The sequence below is a fragment of the Pangasianodon hypophthalmus genome, chromosome 6 (genome assembly GCF_027358585.1).
Source record: "Pangasianodon hypophthalmus isolate fPanHyp1 chromosome 6, fPanHyp1.pri, whole genome shotgun sequence".
Taxonomy (NCBI): domain Eukaryota; kingdom Metazoa; phylum Chordata; class Actinopteri; order Siluriformes; family Pangasiidae; genus Pangasianodon; species Pangasianodon hypophthalmus.
In genome coordinates this window covers 19,607,393-19,629,163 of record NC_069715.1, presented here as the reverse complement: position 1 = coordinate 19,629,163, position 21,771 = coordinate 19,607,393, and the positions used below count along the sequence as shown (strand labels likewise).

The following is a 21,771-nucleotide window of genomic DNA, read 5'->3' as shown; positions in this document are numbered from 1 at the left end:
TTACATTTAATCCATTGTGGACAGTAAAATGGGTTTTTACCTGTTAGAAAATTATTATTGTGGAACAAAGGTGAATGACGATGGCACCTCAAGTTTGGCTGTATCTTTCTGGTCACCGTTCTCCACGTAGAAATTAAATGTGTTATGAGAGGGCCAAAAACGAAGTTTACATTGTCTAAGTGAGACACCAGCAAAAACCAAATGCTCTATATTGTGAGGAGAAACAAGAGATTCTTCAATGTGACAAGATTTTTCTTCATGGAAAAGAAAGGAGGAGGGTTCCAACCATGCACTGATTATCGCGGATTAAACCAGGTCACCTGAGACTTTGACAAATCAAGAAGTGGGCCACTTTTTGGGAGCATACTGCAGACCAGGAGGACTAGGACAGGCTTCTGCTGTGGGCAGAACACGTCCAGAACTCATTACATCATTCAGCCATGCAACTAACCCCGTTCCAGTGCATGCTAGGTCACCAACCTCCGCTGTTCCCTTGGAACACCAACCCCACTGATTCCCCTGCCATCGATGACTGGTTCAGGAGGAGTGAACAAGTGTGAGGTTGCACACCAGCACCTAGAACAAACAACCCAGAGGAATAAAGAATTTGCAGATAGACAACAAACCGACAGCAAGTCCAGCGTCTATATCTTCCCTTTGCATTTTCAATACTGGCAATGACCTTTGTCACCTCTTTTGCCCAACAAAGCAACTGAACCTTAAAGAACTGCAGCACCAGCAACCAAGTCTTTCATCAAGCTCACTGCCTGTAAATGTTTTAAATTGCTGGACCAAAAGCCTTTTCATAAACAGGAACGGGCATTTCCTCCTTAGTTCCTGCACATTAGATGACAGTGTAGCATTGACCTCACAGGGCGGGGCTATCAACTTGTTCAATTCCATGATCAGCTCCTTTCTTCCCCTCTTGGGTGAAAATCTTTTTCAGTTCCTCTTTCCTCTCATGCAGAGAAGCTCTTTTTTCTCTATCTGGTAGCTCAGTAGACTACCAGTTAATACAACCATAGCTGTCAGTTTTGGCATAGTTTTGATTGTGCTTGTTGACTGACCCCCTTTGTTCCAGCAGGTGTTTTTGGCTTTCTGGTCCTGTTCAGGTTATCTACCTGATTTCTCAGTTGTGTGGTCAAAGTGTATTATCCATTGCCCATCCTTTCCCCTTCATCTATTTGGTCTTCAAAGCTGTCAGGATATCTTTCGATTGTGCTCTTAGTAATTGCCATGCACTGACTTAATGTAGGATTCAAACATTTTTCTCTGGAGCATCTATGATGACCCTAACCAGGTGCTGCCTGTCTACCTCTTCTGTTCTCTGCTTCTGTGAAACAGATCTTCTAAGACTTGGCTTGGCCTTATCTAATGGTATTTGGAAAGTTGATGTCCATGTTTTGTGCTGCACAAGGATGGGTATTGTGCCAACTGCATTTTTAAAAGAACCTTCTTAGATATTAGCATCAAATTAAGGATAATGATGTTGGCTGCCACAGAGTCATTTGGGTGATTGCCGGGGTGGCCACCATTATCTAGGATGAAAAAAATGTAGCCTTATCGGGGCTAAGGGACAAAGTATTTTTGTTACTTAGTTTAAGATTCAAGATCTTTATTGTCATATGTACTTTGGTACAATGAAATTCTTTTTTTTTTTCTCATGAGAAAGACAGGGTAGAAGGGCAACAAACAATAAATTAAAAAGACAATAAAAATACAAATAATATACAATAAGGAAGAATAATAAAAATAAACAATACACAATAGCAAAAGTCAATTCACAGTCTGAATAAGAGAGCCCGAATGCAATAAGAACAGTTAACAATTAAAAGGTTTCACAGTATAATGAAGCAGTGCAAGTAACGATAAAGTGGCAGTAGTGTAAAGTACGCTAATTCCTTTCCACTTGTTTCCCTTCTTCTACCCATCCGGAGGCACATAGAGATTGTGCCAGCTCCAGTAGACAGAGGCCAACCCTACGAGGATCCTGAGGCATCCAGAGATGGATCAGCTCTAGCTGCTTTCTGCCTCGTGAGGATTTGGGTATTCAAAGCAACGCTGCCAACCCTATGTGGACTTTGAGGAAGACAACAACCTCCAAATTAATATACACATATAATTCTACATGACTATACATATATGCAGAAAGGACATTGTTCATATCACACTCTCCAGTGTCACCCAAACGCGGATGGGTTCCCTTTTGAGTCTGGTTCCTCTCAAGGTTTCTTCCTCATATCATCTAAGGGAGTTTTTCCTTGCCACAGTTGCCTCAGGCTTGCTCACTAGGGATAATTTTGTCTAACATCTAGGACTGTTTGCATGTTTTTGTTTCTGTTTGCATGTTTTTTGTTTCTTATGTTCTGTAAAGCTGCTTTGAGACAATGTTCATTGTTAAAAGCGCTATACAAATAAAATTGAATTGAAATTGAATTGAATAGTAGTGTAAAGTGTCAAGTAGTGATAAAGTTTCAGTGCAAAGTGTAGTGTTTAAAATGACAATGCTTATTAATCCAATTAGTATGAGGTGTGTGTATGATAGTCCATTTGGTAAGGTGCAGGGTGCAATTGAGCTGGGGAGCTGATCCTTATCCTGATCCTTATCCATTTCCTCTGTGGAAGCGGTAGTCGATGATGACTGTTGATCAATCTAATGGCCTGTGGATATAAACTGTTCCGGAGCCTGGATGTTGTGGCCACAGTACTCTTGTACTGCTTGCCAGACTTCATGAGGGTGAAGAAATTGTGGGTGGTCGCTGCTGATGTTGCTAGCCCATTTATAGGTCCTTTTATTGAATATGTCCTGCAGTGAGGGGAGATCTGTCCCTGTGATTTTCTGGGCCAGCCTTATCACCCTCTGTAGTGACCTTCTGTCATGTGCTTTGCTGTTGCCAAACCACACAGCAATGTAGCAAGTTAACACACTCTCTACAGTGCATCTGTAGAAGTTATGGAGTATTTGTGGTGACATGCCAAACTTCCTCCATCTCCTAAGGAAGTACATTCTTTGGTTGGATTTTTTTTACCAGATGCATTGTGTTCTCTGTCCATTTAAAGTCCACCCAGGACAACCAGGAACTTATAGCTCTTCACACTTTCTACCTCAGAGTCTCTGATCAGTAGTGGCTGATGGAAACGCTCACCTCTCCTCATGTCCACAACCATCTCCTTGGTCTTGCTGATGTTCAGTGTGAGATTGTTAGCCTCACACCATGTGACCAATTCTGAAACCTCTTTCCGGTAGGCTGTCTCATCATTTCCTGTGACAAGACTAATGACCGTGGTGTCATCTGCAAACTTTATGATGGCGTTGTTGGAGTGAGCAGAGACACAGTCATGTGTGAAATGAGTGTATAGCATAGGGCTGAGTACACAGCCTTGAGGAGTGCCTGTGTTCGTTATGAGGGTGCTGGATGAGTGTTTTCCGAGGCGGACGTGTTAGGGTCTACCATTGAGGAAGCTCAGAATCCAATTACACAGTGCAGGGGACAGTACCAGGTTATGCAGCTTGGTTATGCAGCATGAGTTTCATGGTTATGACAGTTTAAATGCAGTATCTAAAATTAGTAAGTAATGGAAAACAATCTGCAATCATCCAATGATATAATTTTCATATTGGAAGTCATCCTTAATCCTATTGTGGACAAATGAAACACAAGATCTAGATCGAACTGCCTATAGACAGGCAGTGGGTAATAGTCGTCAAGAGTCTCAGTGCAAACTCATAAATAATGAGTCTTGCAATCATTTGCACTGCAAATTGTTTGCAGTGTGCACCAAGGTCCAACATTGGCACTGACTGATATTTCTCAGATGGCTAGACTGTTAACCGGCACCAAAAAACGCAAATCTATTTCACCAGTTTTAGCATCCCTTCATTGGCTTCCTGTATTTTTTAGAATTCAGTTTAAGATTTTACTTATTGTTTTCAAAGCTCTTAATGGACAAGCCCCATCTTATGTTTCTGATCTTATTCATTTGCATTCAATGCCCAGGTCCTTCAGGTCGGCTACTAAAGCTCTATTACATGTGCCTCGGTCTCAACTTAAATCAAAAGGGAACAGAGCCTTTGCAGTCGCTGCTCCACGTCTGTGGAATCAGTTGCCACCTGACATTAGGAGTGCCTCTTCTCTTTCTATTTTCAAGTCTAGACTTAAGACACATTTTTATTCTCTTGCTTTTCCGGGCTTTTATTTTATTGTGTACTGTTGTCATTGTTGATATTATTGTTTTATTATTATTGTTGTTGTTGTTTTTTATTCTATTTTAGAATTTGTTGTATTGGTTTTGTTCAGCACTTTGGTCAGTGTAATGCTGAATTTAAATGTGCTTTATAAATAAAACTTACTTACTTACTTACTCAGACACAAAATAAACTTTGACATGAGTGTCTAGTATCAGAACAATTTTGCCATGCACGTAACCACAGTCATTAACATCAAGAACAATATTTATACCCTTTTGGTATGTTGAGCCTTTGTATGTCACTGTTGGCATTTCTTTTATGGTGTCTTTAGTCAAACATCTGAACCTCACAGCTTCCTGAATGGCTGCAGTATATATTTGACCATCAAATGCATTTGCCTGACCTACTTTCCTAGGAGGAAAAAGATTCCCAGCTGGAAGGAAGATAGAAGATCAGTTGATACAATCCCCTCAAACAGATCATGCCCTAGACATGGTGGCAGATCTGGTTGGCAGACATTAAAATGTCTTAAAAGATTGAAAACCAAATCTGCTTTCACACCATGCAACAACTCTTCAACACTATTTTGATAGGTTTTCTCTTTTGAAAGCTTTGTCAATCCATAAGGCAGCATCAGCAAAGTATTTGCTTTTGTTAAAGTTTTCTGTAAACCCTCCAGCAGAATGTGATCCCAAGTTGTCAACTGCAACCCTGCCAGCCTCTAAAACAATTCCAGCATCCTCAATATCCTTTAGGTGACAGTATACTTCGTCTTGACCAAAAAGTGTAAATCCTGCTCCCTGCAAAGCATCACTAGCTGCATGGGGTTTATAGAGGATCTAGGGCTATTATGTGGCAGCATTTCAACTAAGGTCAAGTAAACAATAGCCATGAGCTTGTTTCCTTTTATCAGTGCCATCCTCACATAATGTGAGAGAGAAGATGGAAACTACTGCAAAAGAGTAGTAATTTCTGCCATCTTGCACATCCTCAAGCAAATCTGGATCTCTCATAGGATGCATCTTTGCTATGTTATACTGCACCTTAACTGATGGATGGCTCAACAGTGCTTTCATAGCCTGGCATATCCTGGCAGAAATGCTCCATTCCATTAGCATCAATACTCAGATAAATGTCAGTTGGTTCAACATAATAGAAATTCCTCTTTAAAAAGGTTCTTTCTAGTTGGGTCTGATTGAAAAACTCTCTCATTGTACATCTTTCAAATTTCAAATATACACTTTACATCTTACAAATTTTCTTTTGATAGTACAACTACCATTTCTTTAATTCATATTAGAATTCTTCTATTAAGGCTGAAATTGTGTTAGCTGGCATCTTGGCCTGCATTGTAAGATGAAAGAAGGCTTCTTCTTGGTGCAGTGTCACATATAAGTACAGGACAGCACATTATCTGAAGAGTAGAGTACAATACAATACAATACATTACAATACAATATATCTGTACAGTAAAAAGTTCAATGCAATATGAGGATTCTGCTGATCCACAGCAGAAATGCAGGATTGTAATATAATCATTATATGGTTATGACTGTAATTGAGTGTTATTGTGCAATTACTGCAGGTGTTAGTACAATTACAAATGAGTTGTACCAGTGTAGTAAAGTGACTTGCGCTGCATGTCAGAGGGTTGGGATGTGGGAAGACTCTTAGTTTAGAAGGATTGTCGTCTGGGAAAAGAAACTGCAGGTGTTGGGGGGTATGGGATTTCACGGATCTTCGTTCAGTTCAATTCAATTCAATTTTATTTGTATAGCAATTTTAACAATGGACATTGTCACAAAGCAGCTTTACAGAAATATATAAATTCCTGATATAAATTTTAAAGTTATAAATTTATCCCTAATGAGCAAGCCACAGTTGATGGTGGCACAGAAAAATTCCCTGAGACAATATGAGGAAGAAACCTCAAGAGGAGCCAGACTCAAAAGGGAACCTATCCTCATCTGAGTGACACCGGATAGTGCAATTGTAAATAATTTCTCTTCTATAACTGTATACTATATAGTCAAAAAGTGCAATTGTGTAACCAGGAACTTATGAGCTTTTGAGCAACTTAAGAACATGAGCATCAGAGTTATTTCTGAATTCATTATAGTTTTAACATGAAGTTTATTATGTTGAAGTTATCGACTGTTCAATAATGGACAATTGAGTGCAAAACAGCAATTTCCGTCCATAATGCTATCATAACAATTGCAGGCCTAAGCATCTTTATGGTTTCTAAAGAGTGAGTGAGAGAGAGAGAGAGAGAGAGAGAGAGAGAGAGAGAGAGAGAGAGAGAGAGAGAGAGAGAAACACAGATTATCAGATATGCTCATTGTCATATAATGGTTAAAGAAAATGTACATTGTGTGCAGAGTGCAAGTAGGGATTTCGGCAATGGTACATGGTTTCCGTTGTGAAGGGAAACACTGAAAAAGAAAGTGGCTGGAATGTGTGGAGTCAACAATGATTTTCCCCACTCTTTTCTTCACCCAGGCTGAATGCAGGTCACTGAGGGTGACCTGCGATTCTGATGATGCGCTGTAGCTTGCACTTTGAGTATGAAGTTGCAGAGCTGTACCAGATGGAAATGGAGGATGTGACTATGTATTCTGTTGTAGTTCTGTAGAAGAGGCATAGTAGCTTCTGTGACAGCATAAATTTCTTTAGCTTTTACAGAAAGTGCAGGTGTTGCAGAGCCTTCTCAGTGATTGTACTGGTGTTTCTGTCCCAACTGAGGTCCTGCTGGTCCTCCAGGAATTTGTGTGACTCTGCTCTGATGACTGTTGAGCTGTTTATTTCAATAGGAATCTTTTTCCGTGTTCAACTCTAGGTTGTTAGCTGCAAACCGTGCCACCAGACAACTGTCCAATATGTGGACTCATCATTGTTTGATATGAGTCCCATCAGGGTGGTATCATCTGCATACTTGATGAGCCTGATGTAGTCACTCTGTGAACTACAGTCTTTGGTGTACAGCAAGTAGAGCAGGGGAGAAATTGGACAAGAAATTAATTAATTAATTAAGAAGTTGGACAAGAATTTAATAATCCAACTGCAGACAGGTGGAAATATGTCAAGCTGCTTCAATTTATGCAAGAGTAGGTCAGGAATAAAATTATTGAAAGCAGAGCTAAAATCCACAAAAAAGAATGTGGGCATAGGTGTGAGAGCTGTCAAGATGCTGCAGGATGTAGTGTAAAGCCAGGATTATAATTTAATTTTCAGTTTTATTTGTATAGCGCTTTTAACAATGGACATTGTCACAAAGCAGCTTTACAGAAATAAATACATTCAGGATATAAATTGTAAATGTATGAATTTATGATTATAGCATCGTCCACAGACCTGTTAGCTCTATATGCGAACTGGAGAGGATTTTAAAGGGCATGAAACATGATTTTGAGGTGGTGCAAAATTCTTTCAAAGCACTAAATCATTACAGATGTTAAAGCAACTGGTCTGTAATAATTTAAACAGGAGATTGTCTGTTTCTTGGGAACTGGAGAGAAAATGGAAGTTTGAAAACAGGGAGGCACAATATACTGGGCTAGGGACTAAGTAAGTTGATCAGTAAAAATAGGAGACAATTGTTCTGAACAGTGCCTGAGTTCCTGTTCACACCTGACATTAACATGTTTCCATTAATGGATGGAGTAGAAGGGGGCAAATTGAGCAGAGCTACATATTAGTAGCAGTCAGTAATTGTATACCACATTACTGAAGTCTTGAAGAATTATATTTTAGAAAGTGTTTGCAATAGTTTGTGTGCATCTAACTACATAGTGACATGATAATGATGTCTGTATAAAACTATCTGTGCTTCATAATCATAGTAACATCACATATCTTTCTTTCTCCCCTATTGTAGATTGTCATGGTGAGGATGGACCCTTGACCCTTTGCATTCCTTACACTGCCAATAAACTACTCAGTTTCACATGTACGAGATATACATTACTGCATGCTGTATGAGGGAACAGGTTTATACAGTATAGGATTATACATTATTGCACGCTGCATGAGAGCATAGGATTATACATTATTGCACACTGTATGAGGGTACAGGCTTATAAAGTATAGGATTATAAATTATTACATGCTGTATGAGGGTATAGGCTTATAAGATCAATACTGTTTTTTTTCCCTTGCTGAACATTGCCGCCTTGGTGATATTAGTGACAGCATTGTGTCAATCTATACAACATACTGCAAAACATTTATTACCAATAGATTAATACCAGCTGTCCAATAGTTAAAGCAGAGGTTCTCAAACCATACGACCATATTCTAATCTCAACTGTTTTGAGATGAGTCAAGTGGTGACTCACACAAACCCTTAATGTTTTTGTTGGCCTTTAAAAACAATCGGGAGAATATGGTAGTAGTACTTGTGGCTTGTGAGTTAATGCATTAAAGGATGTAAAGCAAGTCATAGAAAATTAAAACATTCTCCAATAGGAAGCCATTTATGAACAAGGAACTCCACCTCCTACTAAAGACACAAAATGCAGATTTTAAGTCTGGCAACCAGGAAGCCTACAGCTCAGGGCCAACCTGAGAAGGGGAATCATGAAAGGCAAATATGAGTATAAAATGTGGATAGAAGACAACTTCAACAACTCTGGTTGGTATGTCTAATCAGGTGGCCAGTTGGTGTATGTGCTGTTTAAAACACAGTATTAAACATGGGTTTTCAGCGAATACTTGCCTAATAAAAGGCACAAGTCAACAACTATAATTGTCTTAGAAACTCAGCCTCATGCAGAACACTGCTGTACTAATAATACTGTGTATTGTGGCCATATAGGTGGCTTCTTAAGGCTTCGTATGACGACTAGTCAAATTAAAGTACTCCAGGTACTCGTCAATGAGGCCTGCATCAGAAGAAATGGGCAGAAAACTTCTGCAGGAGATTGCAACACAGTTAATAGAGAGTTTAGTGGGTAATGTTTAGGACTATTATAACATCTATCCCATGTTCTACCACAATTAAAAGACTATGTCTGTATGAAGGCCATTTTAATGTGTTAGTTCTTCAAGCCACGTATGATGCTTCAATTTTTGCGTCACATACCTCAGTGCCACATATTAAATGAAAATGTCTAATCTGCATCAGCGGGGAGCTGCATGCACCGAGGGCTTCTTAGTAAGAGCATATTAAGAAGTATTGTCTAAACCAGTGAAGTGTGCTGGAAATCAGCATTTGACTGTTGTTCACATCCAGCGATAAACTGCCATCAGCTAGGGGATCAAATCTGGACATTGCTTGAATGTTCTATTGGCCAAGTCTTTTGCTTTCGTAGTCCCTGTCAGGTGGAAAAAATACTCAGGAATGATTGTTTTGTCGTAATGCAGTCAGTATAAAGCACAGACAGTATAAAATCTGGCTACATGATCTTATATCTGCGATTTAGGGGTTAAAAACATTCACATTTGGTAATCTGGGACACTTCTTCAAATCCATAATCAATATATTATAATATTGTATGAACACTGTAGACTGAGTAAAATTGTCAGCATATTAACATGTTGGCCTAAATAACATTCTATAATTCATTTCCTACAGCAATAACAATAGCATCAATAAATATAGAGCTTCTTTTTTAAAAGTAATTATGGTAAGATTAAGTCATTAAAAGGTAAGTAACATTTTACCATTTATACACTAAGTAAAATTCTGGCCTGAAATTAGTACAAAAATCCTCAGTTATGTGATTTTGCAGAATAGTGGAATAGTAGAATAGTTTACTCCTGAGGGTGGGGTGATTTTGGCAGGCTTGGATTTTTTTTTTTTTTTTTTTGGTGAGAAAGGGCTTCTGTTTAGCCAACCTACCCCATAGCCCAGACATATATGTGAAGTATATGAGAGATCGTTGTCATGCAGGCATTCAGGGAGTGACCAGTACCTGACAGATATTCAGCTCCTTTAATGTTGCTATAGGTCTCTTGGCATAGAGACCAATGCCAACATTAAGTTTTCCTCTTGTCCTTTCGGCAATTTTGAAGGACGTCCTGTTCTTGGTAATGCCAATGTAGTGCCCCATTTTCTCCATATGTTGATGATGGCCTTCATCTCTCCTCATCGATACCTTTCAACAATGAGATCCCGTACATGCTTCGTAAGCTCTTTGCAGACTATGGCTTTAACTGGGGTTAATCAGGATCACTTCACTGATGACAAGTAATCAAAAGATAATTACTTTTGAAGATGAGTTTGAATGTAATTGGTTAATTCTGAGCACATTAACATGCCTCATTACACTGGTGAGCACACTTGTGTAACCAGGTTATTGTAAGTTATGTCCTAAAACTTTTCTATTTTTTTTTTTACTTTTATTTTGTTAGTTGCTGTATCACGTTAAAGGTAGAAAATGATCGGACATAATTTATCATAGCTTAATCATTTACATCACATAAACCTGCAGTTGTAACAGGGGTGTGTAAACTTTTTATATCCACTATATTAAACATGTTAGTTTTGATTATACAATCAATTTAAATAGTCTTTTATATTATTTATTGGTTTGGTTTAGTTATATGTTCTTACGTATTTATTCTGTTGTATATTTTCTGTCAGACTGCTTTGTTAATTACAGTAGGTGTGCAGGCCCTTTTGGCCCACCACTGTATGTGTCGTTATGGGACTACTAGCTACACTGTTATAGATTCAATTATATTGTGTGTGTGTGTGTGTGTGTGTGTGTGTTTGTGTGTTTTTAAAATGTCATGTTTTTTCTTTTAAATTTTGTCCCTTTTTTAAACTGACATCAGCACTGCCCTTTGGTCACTAGCAAAAAACACCCAGTGCAAACCAGTAAAAGCCAGCAATGGTGACCATTATAAGCTGGTACACTAATGATCCTCAAAGACCAGCTAGGTTAACCATTATGAGCTGGCAGACCAGCTACACCATCAAATATACATGAAACCTTACCATATGCTGTTCAACCAGCTTAATTTGATATCTGTTTTTTCAGCAGAGTACTCTTTGAAGAACCTTAATTAATAAGTGGTTAATGGGTATATTGGTTATATCATATATTCTACACTCACTGCACACTTTATTAGGAACACTAATACTGGGTAGAGCCTCCTTTTGCTCTCAAAATTGCCTTGATTCCTCGTAGCATGGATTCTACAAAATGTTGGAAACATTCCTTTGAGATTCTGGTTCATGGTGACATGATTGCATCATCCAAATCCTGCAGATTTTTCAGGTGCACTTTCATGCTGCGAATCTCCTGTTCTACCCCATCCCAAAGGTGTTCTATTGGATTCAGATCCGGTGACTGGGAAGGCCACTGAAGAACAATAAACTCATTGTCATGTTCATGAAACCAGTTTGAGAAGAGTTTTGTTCTGTAGCCATTAGAAGATGGGTAAACTGTGGCCATGAAGGGATATACATGGTTAGCAACAATACTCAAATAGGCTGTGGCATTCAAGCGATGATTGATTGGTATTAACGGGCCCACAGTGTGCCAAGAAAACATTCCCCACACCATTACGCTACCTCCACCAGCCCGGACTGTTGACACAAGGCAGGTTGGGTCCATGGATTCATGCTTTTGGCTCCATATTTGTGCCTCAATAGAAATCGAGATTCATCAGACCAGGCTAAGTTTTTCCAGTCTTCAGCTGTCTAGTTTTGGTGAGCCTGTGCTCACTGCAGCCTCATTGCAGCCTCAGCTTTCTGTTCAGAAGTGGAACCTGACATGGTCTTCTGCTATTGTAGCCCATCTGCCTTGGTTTGACATGTTTTGCATTCTGAGATGCTTTTCTGCTCACCAAAACCAAAGTGGTTATCTGAGCTACTGTAGCCATTCTGTCAGCTCGAACCAGTCTGGCGATTTTCCGTTGACCTCGCTTATCATCAAGGTGTTTCTGTCTGCAGAACTGCTCCTCACTGGATATTTTTTATTGCACCATTCTAGGTAAACTCTAGAGACTGCTGTGCGTGAAAATCCAAGGAGATCAGCAGTTATAGAAATACTCAAACCAGCCCATTTGGCACCAACAATCATGGCATGGTCAAAATCACCGAGATCACATGTGTTCCCCATTCTGATGAATGATGTGAACATTACCTGATGCTGCTGGCCCGTATCTGCATGAATTTATGCACTGCACTGCTGCCACATGATTGGCTGATTAGATATTTGCATGGATGTGTAGGTGTACAGGTGTTCCTAATAAAGTGCTCGGTGAGTGTATATCGGTTAGGCTGTACTTGTAATTCAGCACCTGTATTTTGCGACAAAACTTCTGCAGACTAAAAAGTAGCCCGCTGTTGCCGTAGAGCTGGCAACACTAATGCGTGCCAGGTGAAACTGACAGGACGAGTGGCAGGCGCAGCCTGAATCTTTGGATTTTAAATATATGTAACTAAAAGTACAAGTGAAAACGTTTATACACAGACAGGGTGCGCACACCTTTTCGATTTGTAACTAGATGCCATTTATACTCGCAGTAGTCACGCTATATTAGATGAGTCGCTGTTGCGCCATTTTAGGCAGCTAGTCCAACAGGAACTGACGTGTCTAAGACTAGGTGAGCAAATTTTCCGGCCTTAAGGAAATGTCCGGCTTAAAACATCGGAAAGTTTGAAGGTGGGAGCTTTTATTCACTAATACTTTGGTAAACTAAAGACGTATTGGCACTTCTGTTTGCTTTGGCTACGTAACTTTTTTTTTTTTTTTTTTTTTTTTTTAATTTATTTTTGCTTGGTCGAAAACAGTGTTCGAAAACATTGCACAAAGCTCATGTAAAGTAGTATTTCTACAGGTTTATTTGTTGTTGTTCGAGTGTTTTAAACTATTGTTAGTTCCCACTGTTCATATAAATTTTCAACTAATTTGCGGTATTGTCTTAGCTTTGACGAGCCTTTTGCTGTTTGTTATTAGCTGGCTGGGGCATCGGTTTCAGAAGAACTTTCTCGCTAATAGACCGCCTAAAGAATTGGCTCCCCTCTTGCTAGTTAGTTTAAAGATTATACATTATGATTTATAGTCTGTCTATTTTTTTAAATTATACTTAAGTATGGACTTGAAGTTACAGGAGGGGAAACAACCAGTCTATTAGCAAACAACGATAGAGTTAACCTGTAGCGCAGTGTTATTTCCTGTATACTGAAACATTTTTGAACATTCGTATGTCGTATGAGAGGAGGCCTCCGTCTTAATGCTAACTTTAAGCTAAATTCTGGTTAGGTTCAGAGCTCAAAAGAACAAAGACACATGCCTTCTTAGGGGTGGGGGTGACTTTTGAAGAAGTTTTGCACTCAGTTTTGCACTCTAAACTCCTCTGTACAGTACAATCTGTGCTGTAGAGTTACAGATATAGAGACCTCGTTAACGGTTTGATAATGAACTGAAACCTGCTAAACGTCCTCCCTCATAATAAACCTATACAATCCTCAATATGCATGCTGGTGTCGCTTTAGTCAAGTGTATTTAGTTCTGTAGCACTATGGCATAAACAGGCAGAATCAGGCTTCTTTAGCCTAAATGTACAAGTTGTACAGTTATCGCAGCAGGCTATGCTTTCTCTTTATATTTGCGTTCGTCGCTAGATTGTTCAGGCATGAAGAAACCATTAACAGGCAACATTAACCTAGCGAATGGTGTTGATAAGTTTACATAAAATTGGGACAATCCCCTTAAAATGGCCAACAGTATGAACATTGGTGGGTTTTTTAAATCCTACACCAAGATAAACAACCCTGCAATTCTTACACACGCATCTTGTCAATCTTGTCAATGTCAATCAATATTTTAAGTGTACAACAAACTACAGACTATACTCCAAACTCCTGTACTTGTAACTATAAATTCAAGTCAATGTGTGTGTACGTGTGTGATATATATATAATGTGTGTGTGTGTATATTACTATGAGTTATGACACCCTATATATATAGGGTGTCATAACTCATAGTAAAGATCTTAAGAGTTTTTTATTCATGTAAAACATGAGTGAGCAATAACAAGATTACATAAATCACAGAAGTCATAACTGGAACCAACATATCTTGCAGATGTTCCATGACATTAAATGTAACTATAAACAGTTAAAACATACAATGTGTCATTTCTTAATAAATGAAATTTTAATTGTTGGCAGATTGCTGTTGTGTAAGATAAAATGATCTGGGATGTGCTGTTAGGGAAAATCAACTTCAGGGTTGTAGATCATATAATATTCTATACTTAAAATACTTTTAATTTTAGGAAAGGTGTTGCATCTTTAATTTTTTTTTTTAATTTAATAATTTAATTTACTGGAATCCTGGTGATATTGCTATTTCCATTGAGGCATAATCAGTCATTGTGCTTGAAGTGTAATGAAGCCTATGATATTTTGGGTTTTACAGGCAAGGATAACTTTTGCAATGGGCAGGGTCCCTGGTTTGATTCTGAGTTTAACTGTGTGTGGAATATCTCATGTTCTCCCAGTGCTTGTGTGGGTTTCTTCTGGGTTCTCTGGTTCACCCACTGTCCAAAAACATTAAAAACTGATCCAAAAGCAAACTGGATCAGAGATCAAAGCACCTGAACCTTGTTAGTTGTCTACTTCCCCTTTTTTGTTTGCTACAGCAGTTCAACCTGTACTAATAGCTTTGGGCCTCTCAGGGGGCTTTATGAAACAGGGTTGGTTAGTACATAAAGTTTTTCTGTAGGCAGACTAATTCCTGCAAAATGTGACTAGTAGATGAATGTTGTTGGTGTCATGGCTAAAGCATACAATAGGTCAGCTTTGTTGTGGGAGGGCAAGATGGTGCCTATGTTTTTTCTGGCAAGCTCTCGCCTCTTATCTGTTATGTTTAATCACACTATTTAATTATTCTTTGATCTTGAACATCTCCCCAATCTTGGTCTATGATTGCCAAGCTTGACTCGCCTTATGAACTTCTGCGGAAATTTACTGTGGAAATCCTGGTGAGCAAGACTTCTCTAACCCCTGGTTTCCATCCCTGAAACTTGCATACATTTCTCATCTTCCCTGCTTTGTGCCTAAGCAGGTGAAGTGCCATAGAAAACAGGGTAAAAGAAGTGGAAAACCTGGAGATTGTGTGTGCAAAAAAAAAAAATCCAGCTTTATAAAAATTTGCACACCTGGACGCCATTTCCGCTTTATAAATCGCAATCTTCTTGAAAATATGCACAGGTTAAAAAGCCTCTTCTCCTGCCCAGTTGCCCATATGCATAAACGGTCAATGCAAATTACATCATACATATTCAGATGTGGCATTACCCGTTCATTTTTGAGTGAGGTAGGCTAGCTTTGGCAATAGCAGAGAGAAAAGCAAAATCAAAAAAAGGAATGTGAGGTGGAAGTTGGCCTCAGCTATTCATAGTTGATGCATGATGTTCTCACTCAGTCTCACATTCTGAAAATTATGCTTGTCTGGTGGGTATAGATGTGAATGGGTTAATCTGGTTGGTTAGGGGGTGATGAGGAGGTAGAGCCCATTCTGCTGTACCTTGTTAAATAGCACAGCACATGCCTTCACTATCTGGCAGACCTTTTCTGATTGGTAGGCCATAGCAGTTTCCCACCTGTTGCATCTAGACAACACCATCACCCTTTAAACAGGCCAGTGGTGCTTTCGATTGATGAAATTCTGACTAGGTGCCTTATAGCAACATGAGTGCAGTCATTTGCTCTGATTACATTTGGGAAACTGGACATTGCTGGAGACTGTGCTTTGGTGTTGTCCTCTTAACTCACTATGTAAGGAATGCTAATATACCAGCTTGTCAATTTATTTATGCCAACCAGTATAGCTGATCTGATTGGGTTTTTAATGATGACTGGACTATCCCCGACCCACCTAAGGGTTGTTAAGACCTGTAAGTGGACAGGTATTGCACGTTGGGGTCTCTAAACCTGGGATCAACTCAGCACATAGTTCCAAGAGAGTGGTTTTTGGAAATTTAAATCAGCTTATTAGCCAGTTCTCATGGCAAGGAAGTTTTTGTGGTGTCTAAAAACATGTTCTTGCTTTATTGTTCAGTTGGTTCTAACAGTATCAAAAATGCAATTGTGCCATGGACAAATACAGTTCTCTAGCCTATTTATATCATTCTGTAGCCTTTTAGTAATACATCTGTATGAAATGTGTGAAATTACTTCAAAACTCTTTTCAGCCTGTAATTACCCCAACTAATAGGCCTACCAATATATAACGTACTAATACATAATGTACTATTTCCTTTGGAGAGGGGATTAAACAAACTTTAGACTACAAATAGTTAATTGGAGCAATTAATACATAGAAACAGACTAATTAGCCAGTCTACATGAATAAATAAACTCATAAAAATCCATAGGGTGTTCTACAATTATTATTATTATTATTATTATTATTATTATTAGGGGCCAAGCACCGAAGGTGCGTAGGCACCCTATTGTTATTCTACCTTTTCATATTCTTCTTCTGAGGTGTCTATGGCAGCCCATAGAACCATCTAAGACACACTGATTGGGGAGGGTCTAAGAAACATTCTGACCAAATTTGGGCCAAGTTCTGCCAACACTCTAACAACACCATTGGGTCAAATTGGGGCCTAATTTGGAAGTACGTTTGTGGACATAACCTTTGAACCATGTGGCCAAAATTTAAAGCCAGGAATCCCGGGATTTCCTGGGTCAAGAAGAGTTCAATGCACCCTATGTTGTCTATTTCCATAATCAGATTTTCCGACATGTCAGATTTTGTCAAAATATTTGTTTTTTTGCTACTCCTCCTACAAATTTTGTCCAATCATCACCAAATTTGGTACACGTGATTTTCAGAGTAAACCTCACAAAAGCTATCTAAAGAATTTTGATACTCCAAATGGTATGCCCATAATGGGCCAAAGAATCTGACAGTGAAGCTGCCAAACAGAAAGCGAGGCTGTGTCATGGCAAAGACTCTGCACACTGACACAAAACTTGGTAGGCATCTTTTGTGCCAACTCCACCGACTGGTCAGAAATGATCAATAACATGCTAAAAAATGCTTACATCTAACTGCCATTTTTGCTACTCATCTTGAGACCTGTCTGAGTAAAAGTTATCAAAGGAATTTTGATATTCAGAACCGTTCTCCTGTACATGCTGGCAAATACGTTGTGTGAATGAATGTTATTCTTATGCAAGCATGAGATTAACTGCTGTGCTACAGTGTTTTTAGGATTTTGGAGATAAAGGGCAGATTTGATATTGGCCTATAGTTCGACCGGGTCAGGTTTGGGTTTTTTAATCAATGGCTTCATTGAAATTCTGTCTCAGAAATAATAAGAGGTAGCAAGAGGAATAACGATTCTATATTTGAAAGCAAAACATCAAGCAGTTCCTGAAATATGGTACTTCCTCTTTTCAGTAGTTCTACCAAATCATGTCAAATCTTGTTTCTTAACTCTAGGTCATGTTGCTCAATGTATGTGACAAAATAGATGCCAATACATAAAAGGATCTGATATATGCCCTCTCTTCCTGTTTGGTGAATTAGCTGTCAAATTTGTTTGCAGGGTATGGACGAAACATCAAACATATTAAAAGTCTGGACTGGTCTCAAGATGCTGTGATCTAATTTTGGTGGACAACTTGGACAAAATTTGTTGGAGATGAAGGAAATTTTTTTTTAATTAAATTTAAAAATGCCTGACTTCCTGTTTGAAAAATCACATTATTTAAATAGTGAACTCTTGGCACCTTCAAGGGAATCAAGGGAAAGAAGGATCATGATTGCATGTTGAATGGTTCAAAAATTCAATGTCATAATATGTCACGCCATTGCTGAGATAGGCCTCACTTCCTGTCTGGTGACTTTGCCATCAAATTAATTTGTATATTATACATTTGTATATAAGTCATCCATCATATCAAAAAAATCTGAGAAACAGGTTTTGTTCAGTTTCATCTCCTGATGGTCTCTTCCAAATTTCATGGTTATTGGACAAAATTTGTGGGAGAAGAAGGGAAACTTTTTTTTTGTTAAAATTCAATTTGACTTCCTGTTTGAGAAATCACAAATTCGTTACATCAACAAGACTCAACACCTTCTAGGGAATCAGTATAATATATACACACATGCATCAGCCGTAACATTAAAACCACTGACAGGTGAAGTGAATACTATTAATTCTCTCATTACAGTCACACCAAGGGGTCAAGGGGTGGGATATATATTAGGTAGCAAGTGAACAGTCAGTTCTCGAAGCTGATGGGCAAGCGTAAGGATCTGAGCAACTCTGACAAGGGCCAAATTGTGACGGCTAGATGACTGGGTCAGAATATCTCCAAAATGGCAGGTCAAATCTTGTGGGGTGTTCCCGGTATGCAGTGGTTATTACAAAGCAAAAGTGGAAGGACAACTGATAGACAAAGGAAGGACAACTGGTGAACTGGCGACAGGGTCATGGGCACCCAAGGCTCATTGATTCTCGGAGGGAGACTAGCCCATCTGGCGCAAGCCCACAGAAGAGCTGTTGTAGCACAAATTGCTGAAACTGTTAATGCTGGCTATAATATAAAGGTGTCAAACACAGTTCATCGTAGCTGCAGACTGGTCAGACTGCCCATGCTGACCCATGTCCACTGCTGAAAGGGCCTATAGTGGGAATATGAGCATCAGTTCAAGTTGTTGACTTGGCCCCAAATTTCCCAGATTTCAATCTGATTGAGCATTTGTGGTATGTGTTGGACAAACAAGTCCGATCCATGGAGACCTCAGCTCGCAACTTACGGGACTTAAAGGATCTGCTTGGTGCCAGATACCACACATACCAGATACCAGATAGCACACCTTCAGAGGTCTTGTGGAGTGTATGTATGTATGAATGTATGTATGTATGTGTGTGTGTGTATATGTGTGTGTATATGTGTGTGTATATGTGTGTGTATATGTGTGTGTATATATATATATATATATATATATATATATATATATATATATATATATATATACATATATATATATATATATATATATATATATATATATATATATATATACATACACAATATGTATACACACACACATACACAGCTCAAAAAAAATTAAAGGAACACTTTTTAATCAGAGTATAGCATCAAGTCAAGTTAAACTCCTGAGATATTGATCTGGTCAGTTAAGTAGCAGAGGGGGTTGTTAATCAGTTTCAGCTGCTTTGGTGTTAATGAAATTAACAACAAGTGCACTAGATTGGCAACAATGAGACAACCCCCAAACAGGAATGGTTTTACAGGTGGAGGCCACTGACATTTTTTTCCTCTACTTATCTTTTCTGACTGTTTTTCACTAGTTTTGCATTTGACTAGGGTCAGTGTCACTACTGGTAGCATGAGTTGATACCTGGACCTTACAGAGGTTGCACAGGCAGTCCAACTCCTCCAGGTGGCACATCAATACATGCCATTGCCAGAAGGTTTGCTGTGTCTCCCAGCACAGTCTCAAGAGCATGGAGGATATTCCAGGAGACAGGCAGTTAATCTAGGAGAGCTGGACAGGGCCGTAGAAGGTCCTTAACCCATCCGCAGGACCGGTATCTGCTCCTTTGTGCAAGGAGGAACAGGATGAGCACTGCCAGAGCCCTACAAAATGACATCCAGCAGGCCACTTTTGTGAATGTCTCTGGCCAAACAATCAGAAACAAACTTCATGAGGGTGGCTTGAGGGCCCGACATCCTGTAGTGGGCCCTGTGCTCACTGTCCGGCACCGTGGAGCTTGATTGGCATTTACCATTGAACACCAGAATTGGCAGTTCTGCCACTGGCGCCCTGTGCTTTTCACAGATGAGAGCAGGTTCACCCTGAGCAAATGTGACAGATGAGAAAGGGCCTGGAGAAGCCGTGGAGAACGTTATGCTGCCTGTAACATGGTTCAGCATAACCGGTTTGGTGGTGGGTCAGTGATGGTCTGGGAAGGCATATCCACAGAGGGACACACAGACCTTTACAGGTTAGACAATGGAACCCTGACTGCCATTAGGTATCGGGATGAAATCCTTGGACCCATTGTCAGACCCTACGCTGGTGCAGTGGGTCCTGGGTTCCTCCTGGTGCACGACAATGCCTGGTCTCATGTGGCATTGTCGTGCACGTGGGGGCCATACAAACTACTGAGTACCATTTTGAGTTGCTGCAATGAAATTTCAGCAAAATGGACTAGCCTGCTACATCATTTTTTCACTTTGATTTTCGGGGTGTCTTTGAATTCAGCCCTCTATAGGTTGATAATTTTCATTTCCATCAAACGATGTGGCATCCTTTCGTTCCTAACACATTACCCAGTCCATATCAGTATAGATATCCAGCATGATATTTTTCCCCATTGAGATCTTATGTGTTTTCAAAGTGTTCCTTTAATTTTTTTGAGCAGTGTGTGTGTGTGTGTGTGTGCGTGTGTGTGTGTTTGTGTGTATATATATATATATATATATATATATATATATATATATATATATAATGTACACTGCTCAAAAAATATATATATATATGGAAAAAAGACCAGGTGATTTATTATTTTTTTTTCTCCCTAATCTTCAACTGTCCAGTTGCGGTGCACCTGTGCCTCAGTTTCCTATTCTTGGCTGAAAGGAGTGGAACCTGATGTGGTCTTCTATTATTGTAGCCCATCCACATCAAGGTTCGAAGTTTTGTGCATGCTGAGATGCTTTTCTGCTCACCACCATTGTATTTACAGAAATACAATGGAAGAGTATGGAGAAGGAAAGGAAGGGCTCATGATCCAAAGCATACCACTTCGTCTCTCAAACATGTGGAGGCAGTGTTATGGCATGGGCATGTATGGCTGCCAGTTGAACTGGGTCACTAGTATTTATTGATGATGTGACTGCTGATAGAAGTAGCAGGATGAATTCTGAAGTATATAGAGCTATACTTTCTGCTCAGATTCAGTCAAATGCTGCAAAACTAATAGGACGCCCCTTTACAATACAGATGGATAATGACACAAACTTACTGTGAAAGCAACTCAAGGGCTTCTTAAGGTAAAGAAATTAAATGTTTTTAAATGTCCAATGACCTCAACCCAAATGAGCATGCCTTTCACTTACTGAAGACAAAACTGTAGGCAGAAAGACCCACAAGCAGCAACTGAAGGCAGCTGCAGTAAAGACCAGGCAAAGCTTCTTAAGGGAGGAAACTCAGCATTTGGTGATGTCCATGGGTGGTGGTTGTTCTTTCGGCTGCTCCCATTAGGCGTCACCACAAATAAGTGGTCTGCATATTTTGATTTGGCACAGGTTTTACACCGGTTGCCCTTCCTGACGCAACCCTCCCATTTTTATCCGGGCTTGCGACTGTCACTGAGAGTATGCTCCCAGTCGCTGGGTTGGTTCCCTTGCCCGGGAATTGAACCCAGGCTATGACGGTGAGAGTGCAGGTCCTTATCCGCTGCTCCAATTACTTTTTGAGCCTGTGAAAGTGGAAGAACTCTTCAAAAAAAATGTCTGTAATTCCTAAACGGTTAATGCAATATTTTTGTTAAACCCCTTGAATTGAAGCTGAAAGTCTACACTACCATCACATCTTGATTGCTTCATATCAGATCCATTGTGGCA

The 21,771-nt window shown here is 39.4% G+C and overlaps 1 protein-coding gene across 4 annotated transcripts in view; it reads left to right on the top strand.

The window, feature by feature from the left end:
• Positions 1 to 12,462: 12,462 nt before the first annotated feature.
• Positions 12,463 to 21,771, top strand: part of pik3c2a (phosphatidylinositol-4-phosphate 3-kinase, catalytic subunit type 2 alpha) — an 89,960-nt gene continuing 80,651 nt past the window's right edge. The window contains exon 1 of one of the 4 annotated variants that reach the window (XM_053235039.1): positions 12,463 to 12,807. The gene's annotated coding sequence lies outside the window, so the exon portion shown is untranslated. The remainder of the gene's footprint in view (positions 12,808 to 21,771) is intronic. The other 3 variants (XM_053235038.1, XM_026913684.3, XM_026913687.3) reach the window with 3 other exon arrangements.